Genomic DNA, 14,943 nt, shown 5'->3' on the forward strand with positions numbered 1-14,943 from the left:
CTGCGTCAGGGCCCTCACACGCACGTAGAACACGGTTGCCTGAGGTCCTGTCCTGATCAGACCCGGAGAGGCTGATGTTCGTGCTGAGGACAGAAGCCTGCCGTCTGCACGGGAGAAAATAAGCCTTTCTTCCTCCTTGCTTTGTTGTAAACATGTTTATTCTTGGTACTGAGGAAGAGATGAGGAAGGAGAATGTGAAGTGAAGGACTGCTTTTTTTTTTTAATTGCTTTTAGGCTGTGGAACGGGTCCCATGACAGGAGTCCTGGAGGGGTGTGACCCGGGGACGGAGGTCCAACCCCTCTGTTTTGGTAACTCCCGCTGCTGGTGTCAGGGCGATATCCATACACACAAAAGCAAGTTGCTATTTACCTTAAACACAGAAGTTTCTAGGAGAAGAGAGAACTCCGGTCTCCATTCATAACAGCCTACCAAAACATGCTGTTTCCAGTGTTTGCTTGTTCAGATGAGGTTCCTTCTACCAGAGATACGAGGAATCATGACTTGTTAATGCCCAGACAGGCTCTGTGTATCCAGCTCCTACCACAGGACCTTGGTGCAGGAGGTAACCCCAAAGCATCTGTGGAATGGAACAGTGGGTTTAGGAGCACAGCTGTGTGAAGGAACGGGATGGACATTCTTGCACAAGTGTTTGCTCTGGGCCTCTTGATTTGCTCCCCTGGTTAACGTTTATTTAAAAAAAAGAAAAAGTGGATCATTCCTTAAAAAAAGGCAGTCTATTTTAGGGACATCTCCATTTACTCAGAAAATACTATGCATTGCTTTTGAAAACAAATTGAACTTTTATTTATTTATTTATTTATTATTTTAAAAAAGATTTTATTTATTTTTTGACAGAGAGAGACACAGCGAGAGAGGGAACACAAACAGGGGGAGTGGGAGAGGGAGAAGCAGACTTCCCGCTGAGCAGGGAACCCGATGCAGGGCTCGATCCCAGGACCCTGGGATCATGAGCTGAGCCGAAGGCAGACGCTTAACGACTGAGCCACCCAGGCGCCGCTTGAATTGAAATTTTAATATGACTCTTTCCTCAGTGTCATTTTTTTCTCTTGCTCCAGAGCTTGCTTTTTTCAAGTAGGAGCTTTATAATGTGGAAATTCCGTTCCCATTTTTGTCCTTGTGGAATATCTGATACCACTGATTTCATTAGTTCTGGCTTGAAGCTAAAGTTGGGTGGACTAGGGGCGCCTGGGTGGCTCAGTCGTTAAGCGTCTGCCTTCGGCTCAGGTCATGATCTCAGGGTCCTGGGATTGAGCCCCGCATCAGGCTCCCTGCTCGGCGGGAAGCCTGCTTCTCCCTGTCCCACTCCCCCTGCTTGTGTTCCCTCTCTCGCTGTCTCTCTCTCTGTCAAATAAATGAAATGAAATGAAATAAATAAAATAAAATAAAATAATAAAATAAATACATAAAATAAAAAAATAAAATAAATAAAATATAAAATATAAAATAAAATAAAATATAAAATAAGATATAAAATATAAAATAAAATAAAATATATAAAATAAATAAAATAAAATAAATGAATGAAATAAAATAAATAAAAAGTTGGGTGGACTTGGGTATAAAGAAGCCTGGGAAACAGGGGTCCAGGTTGTGCTTCTGAGCCACCCTGAACAGGTCACTTAAAGTCTGTGTCTGTGTGTCAGCACCTGTCGCCGAGAGGCTAGGACTAGAAGATTAATGAGGACTTCCCAGCTTTCAAATGATGCAATTGTAGATCTCCCCAGGCATTTCTGCTGGTAGTAAGATGGCCTGTTGAGGTAAGAGGTCTCTGGCTCACAGAGTCAGTCTTAGCTGCATGCTCTGCTTGAGAACTGTTACTTGAGTTAATTTGTAAAAGCTATTGGTACTTGCTCAGAAGATTTAAGAATATTTATATTTGAGGGGCACCTGGTGGCTCAGTCGGTTAAGCGTATGCCTTCGGCTGAGGTCGTGATCCTGGGGTCCTAAGATCAAGCCCCATGTTGAGCTCCCTACTCAGCGGGGAGTCTGCTTCTCCCTCTCCCCTGCTTGTGCAAGCTCTTTCTCTCTCTCATTCACTCTCAAATAAAGAAATGAAATCTTTAAAAAAGCAAAAATAAAACAACAACAACAAGAACAATATTTATATTTGGATTTAAAGAGCCCATATTAGCAAAACTTAGATGGAACCTTGGATGTTTTCATTTCTGTTCTGTTCTCAACACCACTGATACAGAAAGTCTCCTTGTCTGTCTGAACATGAATTTTATGAAGTGTTTCAGTGTGTTACATCACCTTTACAATATTGTTCTGTTACAAGTGTTTTATGAGGGGCAGGATCCTAGCACAGCTCGGATCGAAATCATCTTGCTCTTGTCAGTATGTCAGTGTTTGGCATGCCAAGTAGTTTTGCAGGGCAGCTGGGTGACCAGATCACCCTTTGTAACACTGTTATTTCCTTGGTAAACATGTTCTGTTAAGTCCTGTAAATGTCAAGAACGGGGTAAAAGGACATGTGTGGTAAGAGAGGAGATGGAGGGTCTGAGGCAGAGACAGCTGCATGGGAGGATGCACGCTAGTGGATGTGCCCCCTCTCCCAGGCCCTGGCCCCCGGCCTCCCTCAGAAGTCTCAGGGACTCACATTTCCCTTATGTATGAGTTAGCTGTAGCCACAGAACACAGTCGCTCCAAACAGAGTGGCTGAATCAGGCGTTGGCTGTCTCGCCGTTCCGGTGGGTCAGGGGTCTGGTTGTGATTCAGCTGACTGCAAGTTGAAGGCTGCGGTCAAGATGGCAGCCAGGGCTGCTGTGTTATCTGAAGCTCGACCGGGGAAGGGTTTCCTTCTAAGCTTCCGTGATTGTTGGCACTTTCCTGTGGGCTCTCAGACTGCGGACCTCAGTTTTGTGTGAACTGTGAGCTGGAGGCTGCCCTCATGTGGCTCTTCCTCAGAGCCAGCAAGGGGGGAGCCTTGTAGCAGAATGGATGTGACAGTCTTATGTATGTGAAGTAACCTGATGTAGCCCATCATTTTTGCTTATTCCACTGGTTACAAGAGAATCTCAGGCTCTACCTTGCTCAAGGGGAGGGTGTGACACAGGCAGGGGTAAGGAGAGATAGGGATCATGGGGCCATTTTAGAGTTGGCCACGTTTGAGGCTGGCTGGGAGTGTGGATCTTCTGTGTCCTTACTCCCCTGTCTATGCATTTTCCCTCTTCACCAGGAGCATGCTTATGGTCCCTTCTGCCTTCTTTCTTCCTCTGGCCTGTGGAGAATCCAGTAACCGTGGGTGGTGTGTCCTTCTCTCTTCTGCTATAGAAATGCAAGGGAAGGGTGGCAGGAGGCTCTGCCTCGGTGAGCAGCTCCCAGGCTGTCAGGGCCCTGCCTGGATGGCTGGTATTTTGAGTGTGTGACCCATTCCCTAGCTGGTGTTTCTAGGTCATAATGTGCTCTCTATAAAGGACCCGCGTGGGGTCTTTTCAGCTTTTGTTTCTGTGGTCCATGGTGTTTTTAAGCAAGTGCTGACCTCCAAAGTGAGTTCACTTTCCCAGTGTTGTCCTCTTAGGGGTTCTCGCTGTGATTGTGCTTTAGATTTTAATTTAGAATCGTTAGTGGTTTTGGTCCTTTCACTCTTTGGCCCCGTTAACTGATCTTTAGTATCATTATCTCTTCAGTCATCTTTGGGGTGTCTCTTGCCTTTCTCAGGCCTGCCCCTGGTCTGTGTCTTAGTTAGTCTTCAAGTACTACTCTTCCTCCTCACTAGGAGATAGTGTGGTGTCGTGGTTAAGAGCCAGGAGCGAAGCCAGCCTGGGTTCGAATCCCAGCCCTGCCGTTTATTAGCCGAGCAGTCTCAAGCGCATGATTCCGTTTTGTTTCTTTGTGACGGGTATTAGCATTTCTGAGTTTTCCACTGGCCAGCAAACCTCTGATTGTGGCTGCCACCCTCACTTTGCTCCCAAGATGGAGATGCACGGATAACAGGAGCACTTTGTGCCTCATTTCGAAATGAAACGTTTCCTTGAGCCTTTTTCTGGCCTCCTGGTAAAGTAGCGGGAACCTATTTGAGCTTACAAGGACACCTCCCTTTTTTGATGACATTGCCTAGGCCCCTGCTTTGCCTCCTCAGGGTGAGGATCGTGTACATCTTTTGTTTGCCATGAGCTTTATGAAACTGTTTGCAGGCATGTCGTCTTTCAGCCCCGATCACGACACGGGGCTGTGGGACTGCTGGCACTACCATCCTCTGGGTGAAGAAACCCAGGCTGACAGAATTAAGCACCATGCTCGAGGTCTTCTGGGCACATTGGGAGTGTTGTTCTGTGTGACCGCAAACACGTGCTCCTAATGACCGTGGGGCACTGTCTCTCGTAGAGGAGCTCTGACCGCTCGTAGTGCACTAGCTCCTTGGGAGACAAGTCACAAGTCCGAAACGACACATCTTAGGGCACGAGAGCTCTTCCCCACTTCCATAGCCTTTGTGCAAGTGCTGTCCGCGGACGTCTTGGCACCCACATGCTCTCGGTGTGCGTGCCCGCCAGGCCCTTCCTCTTCGGGGAGCAGGCGTGGCCCTGCCCTAGAGGACACAGTGTCCATTCAGAACAGGAGTGTGGGGGTGCCGGGTGGCTCAGTCGGTTAAGCGACTGACTCTTGGTTTGGCTCAGGTCATGGTCTCAGGTCACCAGATGGAGCCCCGGGGTCAGGTTCCCTGGTCAGCGGGGTGTCAGCTTGGGACTTTCTCTCCCTCTCCCTCTGCTCGCGCATGCCCTCTCTCTCTCAGCTGAATAAATACATGTCAAAAAAACAAAACAGCACAGAGTGTGTTCCTTTCAGGCAGGTTTTTGCATGACTCTTGCGGAGCGTTAACATCGTACAAGCAGCATGATTAAGAAGTTCTGGGCTGTTAGCAGTCTCAGCCAGGACTTCCACATGCAGATCATTCTCTTTAAGCGCATCAGCTAAGTTCATTGCTTGTGTTCTGGTGATGCTACCACCACACTGCATTCTTGTAAATGCACTTCACACCCACCACCGTAAAACCCCTTCCCCGCCCCCAGCACTTGGCACGGTGCCTGCTGCCAGGTGGATAGTTCATTCACGCCACTTGTTGAAGTTGCTTATTCTTTTGAATAGCCATAGTGGTGGCAAATTACCAACTTTGAGGAGGAACTTGATTCTGCGAACCTATTAAAATATTTTCCACTAAAGCAAAGAACTTGGGTCTTGTTAAAAAGATCAGGACTGGGGCTCTTGGGTGGCTCAGTTGGTTAGACGACTGCCTTCGGCTCAGGTCATGATCCCAGAGTTCTGGGATCGAGTCCCACGTCGAGCTACTGGCTCAGTGGGGAGCCTGCTTCCCCCTCTGACCCTCTCCCCTCTCATGCTGTTTCTCACTCTCTGTCTCTCTCTCAAATAAATAAGTAAAATCTTTTATTTTATTTTTTTTAAAGATTTTTATTTATTTATTTTGAGACAGAGAGAATGAGAGACAGAGAGCATGAGAGGGAGGAGAGTCAGGGGGAGAAGTAGACTCCCTGCCGAGCAGGGAGCCCGATGCGGGACTCGATCCAGGGATTCCAGGATCATGACCTGAGCCGAAGGCAGCCGCTTAACCAACTGAGCCACCCAGGCGCCCCGATAAGTAAAATCTTTTAAAAAAAAAGATCAGGACTAAGCTGTAATGAGACATATTTTTCTCATGGGCATCATATGCTGGTTTTGAAGGCAAAAGAAGAGTGGTCAGCCTATTCCGAGCAGTCAGCATCATTGGAGTGAGTCCCAAAGAGGATGATGTAGGAGGGGTCAAGGAACACTTTTATTCAGATAGAAAGTTCTGTTTAAAAGTTGCTATTGCTGGGGCACCTGGGTGGCTCAGCTGGTTAAGCGTCTGCCTTCAGCTCAGGTCATGATCCCAGGGTCCTGGAATCGAGCTCTGCATCGGGCTCCCTGCCCAGTGGGGAGTCTGCTTCTCCCTCTCCCTCTGCCTCTTCCCCTGCTCGTGCTCTCTCTCTCTCAAATGAATAAATGAAATCTATAAAAAAAAAAAATAAGAGTTGCTGTTGCCTCTCTTGTGGGTCTTTTTTTTTCTTGAAAGCCTCGCTGACAAATCCATGCTCTTGATGAGGCTGTGATGCGAATCTAGCCGTGGCAATAGGCTGCCTGCTATTCTCAGTGTGGCTACTCTTCCCCACAGATGCCTGCCGAGTACTTGGCTTTGCACACCAGAAGAATTGGCCCTGATGGAAATGATTCATTCCCTCTTTCAAGAATTAATCATCAAAAAAGGAAACAGAGCTGCTGTCCAGAATGGTCACAAGTGCACAGCTGGAGGTTTCTGCGTGCACGTTAGTAAAGGCCATCTGCCAGCACGGGCGTTTTTATTGGACACTCTGCTCAGAACAACTTGGGAAAGTTTGATGTTCTTGTCAGAAGTCTGATTTGACCTCTCCCCAATGTTCACGTAGGGAAAGAGTCTGAATTCAATGGACTGTAGACCAGAATTGCAATTGTGGCCATGAATTTAATAGACTCCCATACTTGCATTAGTAGACCTGGCAATTGCCGTTACGTCTTGCGGACATGTTCTATGGTGGGCACTGTATGTGTGTTCTCTCTAATCTACGTAACTTCTCTCCACACTATGTGTCATTGTCCTTCTCTTCCAGGCCTGGAAACTGAGTTTTGGAAGGATTCAGTAACGGATAAACACCACTCCGTGGGTACACAGCAGAGGTGTAGTTCAAGCCTGTCTGTCCAGCCCGAGTCAAACCTTCTCCACTGTTCGTGGTTTTTTGAAAGTCTTCCGCGTCGAATGACCAGCCTAGAAGGCTCTTGCTAGCTGGTGAGCACGGGGCTTCTTCCTCTTGGTGTTGGGTATGATCTCTAAGTCCCTGACTTTGAGTCCTTCCCTGCTAACTCTTATTGATGTTGGTAAGCTCTTTCCTTGTTAGTAGGAGGCTTTCTGGATTTATGTGCATTTGTTCCATTCTCTCCTTTCTCTGTGGCCCCCTGACTCTCACCCCCACCCCACACACACGCACACACGCACACTACAGGTTTGGAGAACTTGAGGCTTCTGTCTATTCTATAACTGAGGTGACAGTGTCTCTTTTTATAATTAATATGAATCTTCTCTCTCAGAATGACAACACTGAGGCTTCGGGTGAGGAAGAGTAACAGGTGCCTATCTTGTCATTCTGATCCACTTGGAGCCATATATTCTTCCCATAAAATGAGCAATAGTTGCATTGTACCTGGTGGAAGTGGGGTGTTTTCATTTGGGGTTCTTCTGTGAAGGGAAAGAAAGCAGAACTTCTTGTCACTAGGTTGTGGACCCTAAAATGTTATGAAATTAAAAAACACAAGTAAAGCATGGTTCAGAATGCCTTGCTCTTGGAACAAGGAAGGCCCTTTGCTGGGCATATAACATTACTCCATGAATTATATGAATCTCCAGTATTCAAGCTGGACATATGGATAAGTTAGCAAGTCTGATCATTGAGCATGGGTGTCCCTGGTTCTGGGATAATACCCTTGTTGGATCAAAGCATGCTTGACTCGGCAGATTTTATCTTTCAGCTTATTTAATCCTCTGAACCACACAGTATAGTGGGGAGCATCCAGTCCTCTTTCAGAAAAGTAGAAATTGAGGCTGGGAAGAGATGAATGGACTTCGCCAAGGTTGCGTGGCTAGTGAGTGGTAGGACTTTGAACCAAGTTTTGTCTGTGTGGTGTCCTTCTGTTGATGTTGGTGGTTTGGGTTCCCTAATGATTGATCTTTCCTGTTCTGTAAGTTTTAAACAACGTGGGAAAAAGAGCAAGGATCAAATGGGAACCAACATGGGTGGTCACTTAATTACTGGTAAAGCAGGACTGGAGACCTCACAAGCATCTCTGAAACTAAAATGTGTTTGAGTCCAGCAGCCTCCTAGACCTCCAGTATCAGCTGGCCTTGTGGAGAGCTGCAGGGAGCCCCAGGCTGCCCCGCTCAGCGCTCAGCATGGCTGAGCCCTTAGTCAGTGCTTCCTTGCACACTGCCAGGCAAATCTGTCACTCACCTTCCAGAAGAGTTTAAGGAGGGGCTGGGGCAGGGGAGAGAAAACTGGCTTAGTCTGATACTGCCTCCTCTCAGGAAACAGACTAAAATCTTTTCCCAAAAACATAAGGCAGGGCATTGCGGCGGGGGGTGGGGGGGTGGTGGGAAGGAGGGCTCTCCACCCCAAATCCCAGCTGTTGAAACACTGCTCTTGAAATCTTTTTCTCTCTTAGGCTGCTCTCTGTTGTTACTCTGTCCTTCCTTTTTGATTTTGAAGGGAAAGGAAGGGATGACTATTTTTCTCTCTGTTTTGGTTTGAAGAAAGGAAAAGACGAATGTAGAAATCCAGAAATGGTCTGTCTGAGCCCTGTGACTAATCAGACCCCTTCTCCTCGTGGCAGGTGATGGAAATGTGCTGGAGCAATGGGAGAAGCTGGTAACTTCTAGGAAGCCAAGATGACAAGAATTGTTTTAAATAATCAGTAAGTGAGATTTTGTTAGCCCTTTGGAACTCTTTCAGTTACCAGTGAACATTCTCTAAGAAACCATGGTAAAAGAGTAGCTCAGTCAAACAGCTTAAAAGTCTGAGGGAGAAAATGTTAAAAAAATAAATATTCCAACACTTCAAAAAATCGATGCTAACATTTGCGCAATTATCTTGGTAGATGTTTCCTTTTTAGTTGGGTGTAGCATTTGGGCTGACAGAGTGTAAGTATTTAATGGATTAAAGGAGGATTCCTTTTATTTTAACTTTGGAATAGCCCTTCTCAAATACAGACGTTCTTGTTCCCATTGGTTCAGTGAGCACCATGGCTTACCGACCTTGGGTGCACACGTTTTGGAAAGTCCATGTGAATAAACTTGGTGAGTAAGAATAAAACTGAGCTCTTTGTCTGCTCCCTCCCCCATCCCTCTTTGAGTATCTACCTCATTTTTTACACTTTGGAGGCCACTACTGGTTGCTGATGATCTGACAGTTAAATGGGGTTGCTTCTGGTTTCATTATGATGTTGACAGTGTTAGGACATGGGGTTGCTGAGTGAAGAGATTGTATATTTCTGCGTCAAACATTCCCCAACCTGACACTTGCCTTTGTGCTTTTATTTATTTTTTTCTATTTTTTTTTTTTAAAGATTTTATTTATTTATTTGACAGAGAGAGAGACCGGGATAGAGGGAACACAAGCAGGGGGAGTGGGAGAGGGAGAAGCAGGCTTCCCGCTGAGCAGGGAGCCCGATGTGGGGCTCGATCCCAGGACCCTGGGATCACGACCTGAGACGAAGGCAGACGCCTAACGACTGAGCCACCCAGGCGCCCCTATTTTTTCTATTTATTTATTTATTTTACTTTTATTTATTTATTTATTTATTTGCTGTAGACCTTCGTGCTTTTACAGTAGTTACTCAGCCTCTCAACCTCTGTATAGTGGACTCGATTATCCCTCTCATGAGAGGAAAGACTGTGGGTAGTACTCTGCTCTGACTGGTGCCTTATGGGTCCACAATAGAAGTACAGCTGACCCTTCCGCAGCCTGGGTTTGAACACCCAGGTCCACTTGTACATGGATTTTTATATTTTACGGTACTTTAAATGTATTTTCTCTTCCTTGGGATTTCCTCTGTAACATTTTCTCCAGCTTACCTTGTAAAAATACAGTATATCATACGTAGAGCATACGATATCTGTGTTCATCGACTCTTGACGTCATCCGTAAGGCTTCAGTCAACAGTAGGTGATCAGTAGTTAAGTTTCTGCAGAGTCCAAAGTTACATGCAGATTTTTGACTGCGTGGGAGGTGGGTGCCCCCAACCCAGTGTGGCTTGTGGGTCACCTGTAGTTGCTTTCCTTCCTTTTATTTATATCATGATGTACAGTTTACAAGCCCATATTTGACTCAGACTGACCAGCTCCACCTCCTTAGCTTCTGTCAGGCCATGGGGGGTCAATATTGTGGGCATTGATGTGCAGACAAATGTTAAAGAGTTGGCCGGCTGGGAAGGGGGGACAGGAGGGACGACCAGAGGGAAGATGGAGAGGGATGGGAGGGGAAACGGGAGGGAGGACGGGGGGGGGGGGGGAGGAGGGATGAAAGGGGGGATGGAAGGAGAACTGGAGGGAAGACGGAGGGAGGACTGGGTTATAGTGCTTACTGGCTTCTGTGGTGTAAACACTCCCTGCGTGGCTGATTTCCCACCACCAGCAAGTTGAGTGCAAGCTGAGCTGAGAAGTGCTGGGCAAGCACACCCTTTAATACCGGCCCCCGCCCTCCCAACACAGACGGTAGTGCAAGGAACACCAAGAGCCTAAACCATAATAAAATAGGAAGTGGTGAGTTTGCGCATTTATTACCTTTGTTTTTAGTCTGATTTATGACAGTCGTATGTTTCTGTGATGTCACTTTGAACGATGGCTCTGTGGAACGGGCTTGCTGGAAGCCCCGAGAGTCTGACGGCCTGCCCCGGGGGCTGGTAGGACAGCGCTGGCTGCAGGTTCCCTGTGGCGAAGGCATCTCTAAGCCACAGTTCTTCCATTATCCGTCTCGGCCCTGGGGGTGCGAGTTTGGTTGCGTTGGTCAAAGCAAGGTCTGCTTTTGAGTCTGTTCCCCGTAGCTCACATGGCCATGCTCACCTGGCTTCTGGAACTGAGGAGAGGCCCTGCGGCCAGTTTGGAGCATCAGCCTCTTTTCTTAGGCGTGTTAACCCGGCTCGGTGGCTGCCGCGGTCCCCCTGGCCTCACGCCCTTCCGAGTTTCTGCTGTCACTTCACTGTGCTCCCTGAACTTGCGTCCTCGGGTGGGGACACTCCGGGGACCACCCACTGTAGCATGTAGCTTTGCTTTTGTTCGGAAATTAAGTTTTAATGAACGTGACTTGTCTCCAGAGAGAGAGAGAGAAACAAAACAGGACAATACCTGGGTGGTTTCAAGTTCATGCTGGCTTGATGAAAATCCTGGGGAGTGAAATGGAGGGCAGAACGGACGCTGGGTCAGATGGCCCAGTGTTTCCTCTGCATGCTGGCTTGCCCTTTCCAAGGGAACAATTGGAGCCTGAAATTGCTAAGTAACAGCTAAGATTGTGGTGGTTGTTTTTATTTTACATCTCACCCACCTCGCTCTCAAAACACATTCTTTATTGAACCTAAAAAAAAAAAATGCCTTGGATATTTCAAAACGTTCCTTTGTGTCGATTCCCTGAAGCAGACTTACATAATCTTAAGACATTTATTTCCCTTATTTCCTCCTAAAACAATAGATATTTATAGTTCCTACAGAGTCAAGGACGGACTTGGATTATTGCAAAAGCAATTCTTGTCCCTTTCACGCTGAAGCGGATGGATGGAAATCTGAGACACTTACCTCTGGATTAAGAAATATTGACCCATGTCTCAATCAAGATGAATAAGGGTGTCTTTGGTCACAGTGAAAGCAGACTTGGGAGAAATAAGCAACAGAACAACCTCACCACACGTAAAATATTCTGATTTATGATTTCTCTCCCCAGGAGGCACCTGCTGCTATTTCTGGACATCCCCAGTGTAGACAAGTGTTTGGTCAGAGAGCTGTCAGGTGTCTGATCCTCAGACGTGCAAACATTAGAGCCATGGATGGTGTGCCATCGGCAACTCAGGAGTGTGAGTCGTGGGTTACGAGGGTAAATTCTAGTACAAATAAGACAGGCTCATTCCACATCAGGAACTGATCAGGCCCGAACATAGAAAGCCGTGATTTCAAAACAGATGTGGTTGATGTCATAAGAGATGCAGTAAATATTCTGGAAACCACCAGGAGAGAGAAATTACCTGTGTGGCAGGCGTGGTGAGGTCAAAGAGACTTTCAGGAGCAGATGATGTTTGTAGTGGGTATTTAATGATTAATGCCTTTTATTAAAATACCTATTTTAAAAATTATAAAAGTCATCCATGCTAATTGGAAAGAACTTTAAAAATGTAAATTCATCAATATTATCACTACCTAGAGATACCATTATTAACCTTGTTTGGGTTTTTTTGTTTGTTTGTTTGTATTCTGCCATACTCTTCTAACCCTGGATGAGATACATACTTTTTTTCTTCCTAAAATGGATTATTTGTTAATAAATATTGTTTTGATTGATTTGATTTGATTGACAGTATACTGAAACCATGCCACGTTGATGAATACACAGCGACATCCCATTTGTTACTGTTACACAGCATTTCACGTGTTCCGTGGTCTGTAATGTATTGAACCAGGTCCCCAGAGTGGGCATTTTGGTTGTTCTCAACTTCTCCTTCCAGAAAGCACACTATGGTGAACATCTTTGTGCATGTATTGTGGTGCACCTCCCCAGTTCTGTGGGCAGGATCTTTGAGCAGAGTTGGGGCAGTGCTGAGGGCACATTCTAGCTAGAAGAAAGAGTGTGAGCAAAGAGGCAGAGGTGGGAAAGGAAGATGTCAGTCTGGGGAAAGGGTGAATTGTAGTTGAGCAGAATGTTAAGAAAAGAGAAGTAGCACTAATTGGGGCTGTAGGTGGAAGATGGGGCTCTCCCATGCCAAGCCCTTTATTCATTCTCAGTTGGGAGGCAGACTGGAATCCGTAGCCTAGTTCAAATGAAGTTTCTGAGTATCTTCAGTTTTCCTTAAGTTCCCTTGTCTGGGGAAGAAGTAATTAATTAATTGTTATAGATAATAGATAATTAGATATTAGTTATAGATAATAGATAATTAATAGTTCTGCTTTCCAGAACTTCTTGAGAGCCTTAAGAAACCAACAAATTGGGGAGTGAATAATTAATGGAAGTCAGGAAGAGAGTATGTATGTATAGAAAAGACTGTAAGATTAGAGGAGACTGTGGTTTTGAAAAGTAAAGGAAACATCATTAATTTATATATTTTATACACTTATAAACACACTGTGAATAAAATGTAAAGACAGTTTGGGAAAGATATGGATTAGGAGACAAGTATCATAATTTAATAATAATCCTGTCTTCTATTTCCTAAGGGGGCTTTGATGTGCTCGTATGTTTTAAATGCATTGTTTTACCTAATTTCTCAAAAACTTCCTCAGGAAGAGTGCAGGATTATCTCCATTTTGCAAGTGAAACGGAGGCCTCCCAGGCTGGCTTTGGGGAGGCGACACCAGACTTGGAGTTGGAGTTCAGGGGCTGCTAGGGCCTTGGACAGGTCTGGGGACTTCGCTGGGAGGGTTGTGAGGCCATCGTAAGACCTGGAAGGTGACGCGGAGGAACTGCTTTCTGTCCTGGGATGGCTTCTTTCATCATCACCGCAGGGAAGAAAACACTTCCTCAGCCATTTTCTCTCCCCTTTGTGGTAGATCACACTGTTGTCAAAACACCTGTTCCTTACTACCCACCCTCCATCTCTGTGGGAGAATTACACTTTCCCACCCCAGTGAGGGTTGGCCCCAGTGGCTTTCTTGGCCATAGGATTTACTTTGGCCAAAACAATGTGAATGGCGACGACATATGCCATTTCCCAGCAGAAGCTTTACATCAGGCCTCGGTCGGCCTAGTCTCTCTTGTCCCTGCCATGAGACCACATGTCCCATTCAGGAGTGCTCCTTCTCTGGTCCCCGTGAAGAATACATGCAAACCAGCCACAGCTCACCTCCAAGGAACCAAACAGGAACCAGGAATAATAAGTCCTTTCTCTGTTGTTGGCCTCCAAAATGTTGGTTCTCTTCGATACCGCAGCACCCCGGGATCATGACCTGAGCCCAAGGCAGGTGCTTAACCAGCTGAGCCACCCACGCGTCCCACTTCGTTTTGTTTCTTCAAACACTCGTAGAACATGTTCCAGGTCAAGGTCTGGACGTCTAGAGGTTTCAAATAATCCAAGCCCTGCGCCCAGGCTCAGGACTCTTCGAGCTCGGCGTGCCTGGGTGCCGTATATCCAGCAGCTATGGAACGGGGCACACGGTGGGGACACACAGACCAGTGTCACATGGTCACGGGCTGGCTGTGCTCCGGGAGGTGAGCCCCCTCTGTCGTGTGCCGTCCTTATGATGCCCTTGGAGTGGCATTGCCCTGCGTCCCTCAAGCTCATCTCCCCGTCTCCTCAGCCCGTGTTTACCACACTGTCTAGTTTGTGCTAAATGTTAGATTTTCTTATTCCCATCTCGTAGTGAAACCGTTTGTACCTACTCATCCACTAGATTAGTATATATGTCTTTTCTTTTGACGTGTGTCGTAAACTGTTCAACTTCACAGGTGACGTATCTAAAATTTTTCCCTCGCAGAATAAATTGCCTAACATGTTATTACAACAAAATTAAACTCTTCGTAAATTCTTGACTGTTTTCATTGATCTCACCCCTCCAAGTTATTTGTTCTTTTTTTCCGTGATGTATGAAGTGGAGGTCATTGTTGTCAGAGTGCTCCTTTGCGTTTTCCCTTTATGGTGTCTGATGTGAGAAGGCTCTGTGTGGGCTCAATAATATACTGTACCCCAATTTGGAATAATTTGGAGTTGACCTGTCATATTTCAGATCCTGTGTCTAATAAGCTGACAGGTGTTCAGGGGCTCTGACTTGATTTCATGTTTCCTAGTGACTCGTCCTGGCTTTGGACCATGGGGTGGAACCAAAAGCTCAGAGAGTTGACTAGTCTGACGAGTAGTTTCTGAGCTAAGACAGTGCACGACTTAGCTACTCAGTCATTCAGCGATTTTCTGTCTTGCTACTTTTGACCACCTCTCCACTTTGATTTCAAAAGGCACATGGCTCATTTATTATTCAAGTCCCATTTTGGACCAAGGGCTTTCACCCTTTTCTGTCCAACAAGCACAGAAAGAAAGGGGTACAGCCCCAGTCAGACAGGAAGGAACACTCAGGGAACTGCCCTGGTGTATCGGTAAGGTCTGCTCTTACGGTTGGGTGGCGGGTTCATGATTGTTGATTTTAATATTATTTTTCCTGACAGATACATTAAATATAT

The 14,943-nt window shown here is 46.2% G+C and overlaps 1 protein-coding gene across 9 annotated transcripts in view; it reads left to right on the top strand.

The window, feature by feature from the left end:
• SGMS1 (sphingomyelin synthase 1) overlaps window positions 1-14,943 on the top strand; it is a 235,432-nt gene that overhangs the window by 121,402 nt on the left and 99,087 nt on the right. For 8 of the 9 annotated variants that reach the window (XM_081824387.1, XM_081824385.1, XM_081824391.1 and 5 more), the window contains 2 exons: window positions 6,640-6,815; window positions 8,411-8,491. The exons of the other annotated variant lie outside the window; for it this stretch is intronic. The gene's annotated coding sequence lies outside the window, so the exon portion shown is untranslated. The remainder of the gene's footprint in view (window positions 1-6,639; window positions 6,816-8,410; window positions 8,492-14,943) is intronic. 9 annotated transcript variants of the gene reach the window in all.

Source organism: Leptonychotes weddellii, chromosome 6 (genome assembly GCF_054177405.1).
Source record: "Leptonychotes weddellii isolate Sample4059 chromosome 6, ASM5417740v2, whole genome shotgun sequence".
NCBI lineage: Eukaryota > Metazoa > Chordata > Mammalia > Carnivora > Phocidae > Leptonychotes > Leptonychotes weddellii.